Source organism: Peromyscus eremicus, chromosome 15 (assembly GCF_949786415.1).
Source record: "Peromyscus eremicus chromosome 15, PerEre_H2_v1, whole genome shotgun sequence".
NCBI classification, from domain to species: domain Eukaryota; kingdom Metazoa; phylum Chordata; class Mammalia; order Rodentia; family Cricetidae; genus Peromyscus; species Peromyscus eremicus.
Window position 1 is genome coordinate 66,846,128 of NC_081431.1, and position 11,413 is coordinate 66,857,540.

General features: G+C 43.0%; 1 long non-coding RNA gene across 1 annotated transcript; it reads right to left on the reverse strand.

The window, feature by feature from the left end:
• Nucleotides 1-1,281: 1,281 nt before the first annotated feature.
• Nucleotides 1,282-10,855, reverse strand: LOC131925818 (uncharacterized). The gene is made up of 2 exons (XR_009383359.1): nucleotides 10,690-10,855; nucleotides 1,282-1,441 (listed from the first exon to the last, which is right to left on the reverse strand). It is a non-coding gene; the product is annotated as an uncharacterized LOC131925818 (long non-coding RNA).
• Between the last annotated feature and the right edge of the window lie 558 nt (nucleotides 10,856-11,413).

Consider the following 11,413-nt stretch of genomic DNA (forward strand, 5'->3'; position numbering starts at 1 on the left):
ATAATCAGATGCTATGACTTTTTTTTCAGTTGTTGTTCTTTGTGACACAGTCTTATGTAACCCCAGTTGACCTCAAATTCACTGTAGAGCCAAGGATGACCTTGAACTTCCAATCTGCCTGCTTCCACCTCCCTGGTGCTGGGATTACAAGCAGCTACCACTGCACTGGGTTTATATGGTAGTGGGAATAAAACCCAGACCTTTGTACATGCTAGGCAAGCTCTACCAACTGAACTATATCTTCATTCCCAACTGTCATATGCTATCACTTTTGAAAGTTTATTTAGTGTATGAGGGCACATGCGCACTAGGACCTGGGGCTTGAAGATTTGGCTGGCTGGCCAGTGAGCCCCAGGGATCCACCTGGCTCCACCTTCCCAGTTCTTAGATTACCAGCATACATACACCAAAACTGTTTGAGAATAGATGGGCTTAATATAATTTTTCAGTTTGAAAGATTAAAAAGAAATTAAAAACATGAAGTCCTTACATACCATAACATAAATTCCTAGTGTCTAGAGAGGAGACACACGCAGGAAGGAGTGTATGAATGGATGAACGGCAAAGCACAGCAGCATCCAAGGGCTCAGCTGGCCTCTGGAGAAGCTTGGGCCTGTTGGGTTTTCCCAAGTTGCTGGGCTTCCATTCTTCTCTGTCTCCTACCTCTCACATTCAAATGAAAACTGCCTTCAGGACTGTGATCTTGAGTGAGGCAGGTGTCAACCTTCAATAAACCCCCAAACCTAGAAAAAATGATAGCTGGATTCTCAGAAAAATAAATGGAGCTAGTTGTGAGGGGGAGATAGATTGACCTTATTGCAGGTAACAACATCCACTATGATGAAAAAAAATAAATAAATAAGCCCTTTAAAATAGTTAAGTCCTCGGGGCATGGTGGCTCATGCCTTTAATCCTAGCACTTAGGAGGAGGCAGAGGCAGGAGGATCTCTGTAAGTTCGAGGCCAGCCTAGTCTACAGAATGAGTTCCAGGACAGCCAGGGCTACACTGAGAAACCCTGTCTACAAACAAACAAACATACATAGTTAAATCCTCCCTGAACCTAAATCAAGAGTTTCCAAGCCAAGGCCTGCCGGCCGCTTGTGTCAGCTAATGGCTGTGGATACGGCCCAACATAAAATCATAAACTTAACACAAGAGGTTGTGTGTGTGTGTGTTTGTGAGGATTTCTCCACAGCTCAATTAAGTGCTTCTCCAGTGTGGACCGGTGGAGATGACAACTCATTGTCAAAGTGTCCTGCAGAATGAATGCCCATGTGCACTTACAATTCCTAGGCCACACATTAGACAGCCCTGGATTTAATGCATGACTCAAGACAATGTGTTCCATGGGTACCACTGTACCAGGGGATCCTTTGATCTCGTGCGGCTTCTGTCTTTGCCCTTGTCACAACACTCTGAGGCAGAAACCGGCAAAGTCACCTGAGGATAAGGAAAGAAAGGAAAATGTTCTATGAACACATCAAATGAGTCATTCAGTGAGTTATCCTGCCACCTTAGGGGAACGGCTGTTCTCACTCAGCATATACTTCCTACTGGCCTAAGGAGAGTTCTTTTGTTTTGTTTCTGTGTATAGGTGTTTCGCCTGCACATATATCTGTGCACCATAAACATGCAATGCTCTTGGAGGTCAGAAGAGAGCATCAGATCCCCTGAAACTAGAGTTGCAGACGGTTGTGAGCCCCCATGTGAGTACTGGGAATCAAACCCAGGTCTTCTGGAAGAGCAGCCACCCTACCTGCTGAGCTACCTGCCAGCCCCAAGAGCCTATGTCTTCTTCAGCATCTCCTAACTAACTCCACTGTAAAAAATCAGGTTCCTTCATAATTCTTTTTTTAAATTATTTTAATCTAAATTGTGTGTGTGTGTGTGTGTGTGTGTGTGTGTGTGTGTATTTGTGTGGGCATGTACACATATGAGTGTTGGTGCCCCAAACATCCAAAAGAGGGTATCAGATCTCTTAGACCTGGAGTTACAGGTGGCTGTGAGTCACCCACTGTCAGCTCTGGAAACTCACATAGGACCTCTGGGGCTGAGAATCAGACTCAGGTCCCCTGGATGATGGGGCTGAGAATCAGACTCAGGTCCCCTGGATGATGGGGCTGAGAATCAGACTCAGGTCCTCTGGAAGAGCAGTATGCACTCCTAATCACTGAGCCATTTTTCCATTTCCTCCTTTGTGGCTCTTGAACTTGTCAGCAGTCTTCCTTCTCACGGTGGCCAGTCTCTAAGATGTGATCACTGCCTCATGGTTCATACCCACACTAATAGGGTTGATTTGTGTAATAGTTGGAAATTGCAGAAGTACGGGTATCCTGAAAGTGTCCTGAAGTCACATCTGTGCTTTTCTTCTTGTTTCTGGGAAGCCAGCCAGCTGCGCTATAAAGATACCATCTCAATGCCATAAGCAGACTTACCCACAGCATGGAGAAACCCCAGAGAAGGGAAATAGCTCTCCTCCCAGGGATCATCATCAGGTGAGTGAACCATTTCCAGCTTTCAGAGCCAAAAATGCTCTTAGCCCTTGAGAGTCCCCGAGCTCGTGCCACCCTGTCAAGTCACTTTCAAATGACCAGTCCACAAAAGAATGTGCAATAATAAGCATGTATAATCATCATTTTAAACCTAAATTTTAGGATCATTCATCTAAAATAATATCACAGGCCTTAACGTGCCCTCGGCTATAACACCTTATCTCAGAATTCCTACATGATCCCACATTTCCTCTGGATACCTTTCCTGCTGTCACTTGAGATGGCTTTCTCTGTCTAGTTATACCAAGAGCATCCTTCCCCTCCCCCATTACATCATGCTCAGCCTCCATCTCCTTGTTTCACTTTCTTTTTTTTTTTTGTTTTTTTCGAGACAGGGTTTCTCTGTGTAGCTTTGCGCCTTTCCTGGAACTCACTTGGTAGTCCAGGCTGGTCTCGAACTCACAGAGATCCACCTGGCTCTGCCTCCCAAGTGCTAGGATTAAAGGCGTGCGCCACCACCGCCCAGCTGTTTCTTATATTGTCATTTATAACAACCTGACATACTAAGTATGTGGTGGTTCGCTGGCTGTTATTATCCCCACACTCAAACAAAGGCTCACTGAGAACAGAGACCGCCCTGTCCATGGTGTCTTTCTGAGGTTTGTAAATGTATCTGCCCTCTAGTATAAGAGCAACAAATATTACTTGAGGGAAAAGGGAAATTAAAGCTAATAAAGGGGCTCAGAAGAGGTCTCGGTCGGTAGGATATTTGCCATGTTAGCGTAAGGACCTGCACTCAGTCACCAGAACTCAGAAAACAAGCCGGGAGTGGCATGCCTGTAATCCCAGCAGTAGGGAGCCAGTCAGGAGGATCCCTAGGGGCTCTCTAGCCTAATCAACCAGCTTCAGGGTCAGCAAAAGACCCCATCTTAAAGAAGAATGTGGATGGCAGTTCTGAACAACAGCTGAAGGTATCTTCTGGCCTCTACATGTATATGCACTCATATGCCTATACAGCACACACACACACACACACACACACACACACACACACACACAACTACACAACCACACACAACCATACAACCACACACACACACACACACACACAAATACACACACACAAATACACAACCACACACAACCATACAACCACACACACACAATCACACACACACACACACACACACACACACACACACTCAGGGAAGAAGCATTGTGAAATCATGGGGTCATGTCAAGCAATATCAGAGTCAACTTGGCCTTGAACGTGGTAACAGATTGTTATTGGAGTGGTGTGTTCCAGCTCAGTCTAGGTAATGAACTGAAGAACAGTGTGTGGAATTAGAGGCTTTCAGGGAGTAGCAAGAGGCTGAACAACTAGAGGAGACTAAATTTGTGTAGGAAGGCTGTCAATGACAAGCTAGCAACATCTCTCAATATCATGAAACGTGAAATGTGATTCCAAACAAGCCATACAAGCATGAGAGAAGTATGCTGTAGGAAGTTCGATGAAAAATCCCACTTTATCTCCTGGGAGGACGTTTCTAAAGTCATTTATGATATTCTTGACGGCCAACTTAACTCTCACTTTATATAAAAAAAAGAAAAATGTATATAAAGCCATTCATACTTCTACAGGTTGACCTAGAATATATCATTGTCAGGCAGAGGGTACAAGGAAACCCACCTGTTAAATCTAAGACCCAGGCCAGCGAGTTAGCTCGGCAGGTCAAGACACTTGCCACCAAGGCTGATGACCTGAGTTGAATCCCCAAGACCTACATAGTGACAGGAGAGAGCGGACTCCCACAAGTTATCCTCTGACCTCCACACATCTAACTCTCCCGTAAAAAACATAAATACAATTTAAAAGTTAAAAGTTGTGTTAGCAGGGCATGGTGGCATATACCTTTAATTCCTTCAGTCTGGAAGTAGAGGCAGGTGGGTTTCTGTAGGTTCGAGACTAGCCTGGTCTACCCACAAGTGCCAGGACAAGCAGGGCTACATAGAGAGACTTGTCCCCAAACAAAACAAAGGTCACGTTTTAAAAGAGCCTTCCTAACTGACAATTCATTTGCTTGAGCATTAGTCTCAGCTCTGCAGCAGATAGACATAGAGAAAATTATCAAGGAAGTCATGGTCTGTGCATGATTAATCCCACAGAGGCATTTAGTGTCTTCATTATCAGATAGACATACTATACTAAAAACTCACAGTAGGGTGCCGAATAGGAAAGCTTCCTTAAGCAAAACAAAACCTACGTTAGTTAACGAATATTCAAATGGAGAGTCTTTTCAAAAAAATATGCATCTCGGGGCTGAAGAAATGGCTCAGAGGTTAAGAGCATTTGCTGCTCTTCCAGAGGACCCAGGTTCAATTCCCAGCACCCACATGGCAGCTCACAACTGTCTGTAATTCTAGTTCCTTGGCATCTGACACCCTCACACCAATGCACATAAAATAAAGTTAAATAAATTATTTAAAAATGCATCTCTGTGTGTATATAGATATGCAATATTCACCATCCTCTAAAAGAAAAAGGATGGAAGAAAACCCACTGAAGATTGCCGGCATTTCTATCTAGATAGTACGATTAAAGGTCTTTTTTTAATTTGGGGAGAATCTTTGTTTCTTGTTGAGTATGCATTTTTGTCATATAATATACAGTTAGTATGTGTGTATATATACATGTAATAAATATATGTAATATAGTATTACACATTATATGCATTATTAAATAATAATAATAATAATAAATACATAACTGACACAGAGAAATGATGTTGGGGTACAATAGGCTTTCTCCCAGAATACAAAACAAAGACGCCAGTGCCTTGGTGGCAGTGGAGAAATGTAGACCGGAAATAGTTTGCTGAGGCGGTGAAGAGAAGGGAAAGCACACTCCGCAGAACCCATCCATCCTAGTTAGGCTGTGTCTGAGAAGAACTGCAGGGGGCACTCAGAGAATGCTGAGTCTTTGAAGGAAAACTTTAAAGTGAGTTCCCACAGGACGGCTGCTGTGCTTTCAGACTTCATACCTGCATGAGCTGTTCCTTTCTAAACACCATTTCACAACACCAGGGAGTCCGTCCGCACATGTGTCTAGAGACAAAGGTCACCCTCGCAGCAAGCATATATGTTATGTTTTGTGTCCCCTAATTCCTGCCTCTTGGTCTTCATGTCCTCTGTATTTTTCTCTTCTTTTATAACCATCCCTCCTAAGTCCTTCAAGACCTGACCTCTTCTAATAGTAGCTTCTTTCAAATTGGACTTGTGGTCTTGAGAAAACCGGTGTGTTTCTGGGCTTATTTCCTTTCCTCATGGAAGGAACTGGATCCAGGTGCCCTCCTACGCCAAGGACCAGAGATGCTGTGACAATGAATTATCATAGGAAACTGGGAATTCACCCAAGTTGTTTTTCCAAACTTCTCCAAGAAAAGAAGCAAGTTCCTTCCTCCCTCCTTCTTCACTTTCCCTCCTTCCTCTCCCCTCCTCCTTCCCCTTCCCTCCTCTTTCCTCCTCCCTCCTTCCTTCTTTCCTTCTATCCCCAAACACTGAAGGATTTTGAGGTGTCTGTTTAGTTTTTCTGACTCACTTTTTATTTTTCATCTTTTTATTATTAAATCCTGAGATCTTTATATATTATAGATATATATCCCTCATCTGATAGAGGTTATATTTTTACTTTTCCTTAAGGAGTCATTAAAGCACAAAATGTTTACATTTTTATTGTCAAATGACTCTGGTTTTTCTCTTGTTTGTGGTTTACATGCCTTAGCTCAGAAGCTTCTGCCTATCAGAGAACACAAAAATGTAGGTCTATTTTTTCCTTTTTTATCTAAGGGCTGGGAATTGAACCCAGGGCCTTGTACATGCTAGGAAAGAACTCTACCACTGAGCTATAACCCCAGCTCTTTGTTTATGTCTGCGTTTTCTCCTAAAGACTTTACACTGAGTTCTTTAAGAATTTTCATTTAATTTTTCTATCTTTTCTCTTGCATTTGGATACCTAGTTGTCCCAGCTCTGTTTGTCAAAAGGCCTAGCATTCTTTTTATTGTTGTTATTTGAATTCTGTTTCTTGGGTTTTCTTTTTGCCATTCATGTAAGTATATACCATGCAGTGAACAGTCCCTTCATATGCCACCTTCCATTCGTCCCCTTGGCTCCTTTAGATACATTCAGTTCATTGTCACATTTTAGACACACAGGATTTCATGATTCTATATAGAAGCTGAGATTCACAAGTGAGAGACAATATTTGCCTTCTTGAGACTGTCTTTATTCACTTAGTAGAACTATCCACAGTTGCATACAATTTCTTGTAAATAATACAACCCTGTTCTATTTTATGATGGGAAAGTTTTATTGCCTACATAAACCACTTACTCATTTGGCGGTTGATGGACATCTAGGCTGCTTCTACAACTTAGCTCTTGTGACTAGTGCTGCAGTAAATGTGGATGTGCAAGGATCTCTGTGATGGGTTGACTTAGTGTTCTTTGATAAACACTCACGAATGGTCTAGCTGGGCCACATGGTAGATCTCTTTAGATTTGAGGACACTTCACACTGATTTTCATGGAGTCTGGAGTAGTTTACGTTCCCATCATTTATGTGTAAGGCTTCCTTTTGTCTATATCCTCACCAGCATCCATTGTTTGCTTTCTCAGTGACTGACTTCTCACTAGGAGGACATGGGTGCTCCATGTAGCTTTAACTGGCATTTCTCTAGTGATTGGCAAGGATGACATTTTTCATATGTTTGTTGGAAAGGCACAGTACTTTAAAAGTTTTGATCTCTAGTTATAATTCAGGATAGGTTGCCCAGGGGTTAGGAACACTTGCTGCTCTTCCTGGGGATCCAGATTCATTCAGTTCCCAGTACCCATGTCAGGGGGCTGGCAACTTCCTATAACTCCATCTGTTGTTCCTAACTACAGCTTCAAGAGCTCTCACACCCTCTACTCGCCTCCATGGCCACCTGCACACACATGGCATGCACAAACATGTGCATGTAAGTAGAAATAAAAAAAAAAAATAAATAAAAAAAGAGTTCTGTGGCAAGTGTGCTGTCTCTATTGGCCAAGGGCTGTAGTGTCTTGTGGAATCTCCTGAGACTGGCTGGACTAGTGGTTGATGTGTTTTTGCCTTCAAGCCACTAGAGACAATTGTGAAGCCAGAAGAGTGACTCATAGCTAACAAAATGTGAAGCAGAATGAACAAATATCTGATTGCTTAACCAGAGTTGGAATAGACACTATGTTAAGACATTGATTTCAGTTGTGTGCAAACATGCGCGTGCACATGTACCCATACATGTATGCACGTGTGGATGTGCTTTAACATGAAAAGCACATATGTGACATTTTATAGTTTTCAAACTTACAAATTAGTTTGAAAAAAAAATTGATCTGAGGTATTGTGTTTTCCCCCAAATGGATGATCATTCGGTGGGCTAAATGAACTAGGCAAGCCTGACTTCTCTTTCCCATCCTAGAAACACACTTACTGGACACATAAAACTAGAGTTCCAAATGCCAAGTGTCTCCTTTACCTAAACGTTCAAGTTAAGGGCACAACTGTGATGGTTCATGCCACCTGTCCTGTTGACAGGGTCTAGAATCACATGGAGATAAGCCTGTGGCCGTGTCTGTGAGGGAGTTTCTAGATTTGGTTAACTCAAGTGGGGAAACCCACCCTGACTGTGGGCAGCACCATCCCCTGGGCTGAGGCCTTGGACTTGGAAGGCAGCTATGCTCACCACTATACCACCAACACAGATGAGGCCTTGGACTTGGAAGCGAGAAAGTGAGCTGAGCACCGGCCTTCCTCTCTCTCTGCTCCCTGACAGCCGATGCCATGCGACCAGCTGCCTCACGCTCCTGCAAGCATGCCTTCCCTGACACCGTGGACTGTACCCTCGAATGAGAACTTAAATAAAAACTTCCTTCCTTAATGTGCTTTTATCTAGAAGTTTGGTGCAGCAATGAGAAAAGTAGCTGATAAACAAGAGTAAACATTCTTGAGCCTGTCTACAAGCAGGATTCAACCTGCCCTTCATCGTTAGCATTTTCAAGTGGTGATGAAGATTACATGCAGGTGCCCAATAGGGCTGTTTTCTCTCCTCTGGTTGCTCAACTAATGTAATTCTGATTTCAGCTATGATGTGCAATCTGAGCCACGGACTTGGCATCTTTGATTTTCATGGTGAATCTTTTTGGCTCATATACCATTCCAACAACAACAACCCTTCCTTAGAAAAGCAACCTGTTAATTATAGTCAATGAATAATGTGAGATTATTCAAAATATGTATACAGGTATAAGAATAAGTTAAGATGTTCAGTACACACACACACACAGACACACACACACACACACACAGTCATTTACCAAGTAGTGTGTCTCATACAACATAAACCAAAATTGGAATAGCTACTAATATCATGTGCTTTTATATTTTAGGTTAAAATACATGCTAATGTAGAATCTGTGGAGTTGTGTGACTTTTCTGGGGAGTCATGATATAGCACCAACAGCAGGCCAAAGGAATGTCTCCACCCAAGCCTAGTGAACCAGTGAGTTCGTTGGGATTACTCACAGGCGGATGGATGACTCAAAGGCAGCCGCATCCATCCTCAGCATCATCCCCAGGATGATGACTCATAAAGGCTGTGTCTCTGGACCTAACTGCACAACTTGCTACAGGCAGCTCCACAAGACTTTGTAGCTAGAGTTTTCCTGCCTGGCCCACAGTCAGGACAAATCTCTCTCACCTGCCAGTCCCACAGCCGCTCAAAGCCGACCAAGTAAACACAGAGACTTATATTGGTTACAAACTGTATGGCCGTGGCAGGCTTCTTGATAACTGCTCTTACAGCTTAAATTAATCCATTTCCATTAATCTATACCTTGCCGCATGGCTCGTGGCTTACCAGCATCTTCACATGCTGTTTCTCATCCTGGCGGCTGGCAGTGTCTCTCTGACTCAGCCTTCCACTTCCCAGCTTTATTCTCCTCCTTGTCCTGCCTATACTTCCTGCCTGGCCACTGGCCAATCAGTGATTTATTTATTGACCAATCAGCAACACTTCTGACATACAGACCATCCCACAGTAAGACAGAGTCATCTCCCCAGCAATTTTTATTGCTTCTATAGCCCAGGGAAAGAGCCTTGAGAATCTTGTGGGTTTAAGGAACATCCTGAGACTTGTGGGTTGTTTAATTCCCCAGCCTTGTAAGTGTTGCTTTTTTCCATGGAGATGGACCATTTCAGTTCAAAGGAAATTGCTACCAGATATGTGGCATCACACAGTGTAATTTAGATGCCATGTCTTAGCATCTCATCAACTGAGCTTGCAAGAACTTGGAATCCAAACTAACTGGAAAGTGGGACAAACCATGAGCCACTGTTCAAGAACTTTAACCAGAGCACAGAATTCCGATAGCATTTTAGATAAGTACGAACTTGCCTGAGGTTACCCATTTCATCAACCCAGTGAAGCTGAAATCAGAGGCCTCCAGACGTCTCTCCCAACACTCCCCCTTCTCACTACTCTCCACTTCTTCCCTTGGATTCTTCCCTACGCTACTTTAGTGAGGGCACAATTATTAATTCATAATGCATTCATCAGAAACCCATTCAATGGAGCTGAGGATGTGGTTTAGTAGGTAAAATGTATACCCTAGCAAGCACAAAGCCCTGGGTTCCATCTCTAGCTCTGCAGAAACTGGATGTGGTAGCACATGCTTGTTTGTACTCCCAGCACTCAGGAGATGGAGTAAGGAGGATCAAAGGTGTTATCCTCAGTTATATAACCAGAAGGAGACTAGCCTGGGACAACTAGGAAACCCTTCCTGGAGAAACAGAGAAGGGGGTAGGGAGGAAGAAAGAGAGGAAAGGAAGGAGGGAAAGTAAAGAAAAAATTGAATTCCTGCTATTTGTCAGGTTATTTTATGTGAAAAAGCCCTGCCTTCATAAAGTTCATTTTAGTGTGGGGCATGGTAACAGAGAATGAATTACTTCCTAATGGGAAGTAAATTGAAGGTCTTCCAAAGATGGTACTTAATGGAGCAGGGCTTCAGGGTTTGGGTAATAGGAAGTGCTGGGTGTCATTGCACCTTTTTAAGAAGGAGCATAATGGAGCGGGGCTTCAGGGTTTGGTTATTAGGAAGTGCTGGGTGTAATTACACCTTTTTAAGCGGACGATGTATGTATGTAGAGTATGAAACTTCCAATTCCATCCAGACCCATCCCCCTCCACTCCGGGTATTTAAGCACACCCTAAGAGTAGAAAACATTAAGAAGACTTAGTATCTTGCCCACTCTGGTATGTTCCATCTCCACGAATGGAAGGACTTAAGGGTGGAAATGACATCATAGACCAGGGAATTTCATCAATGTTCTGGAGCCACAATTACCTTTGTGATTAGATTTACTATGTTTTAAAACTCCAAATGAGAAAGGGGTTTGCAAAACAAACAAATACTTCACAATAGTCCACCCGTACTTGTCACATTCTATTTTCATTTTGAAGTCAATAAGAGCAACCTTTCCAAAAAGGGGACAAATACTATTTGCAAGTACTATATTATTTATTTATTTATTTATTTGTTTGTTTATGAGACAGGGTCTCACATAGCCCAAGCTGTCCTCACCTCAAGTAAGTAGCTGAGGATGACCTTGAACTTCTGATCTTCCTGCCTCCATCACCCACATGCTGGAATTACAGGCATGCACAGCCTATGCCTGTTTTATGTGGTGCTGGGATCAAACCCAGAGTTTTATTCACACTAAGCAATCACTCTACAAACTGAACTACATCTCTAGCCCCAAATAAACTGCGATATGGGATAATTTGTCTTATGTCAACTTGTGTGCATAAAGGCAGACTTTAATATTTTTCATCCCTTAGAG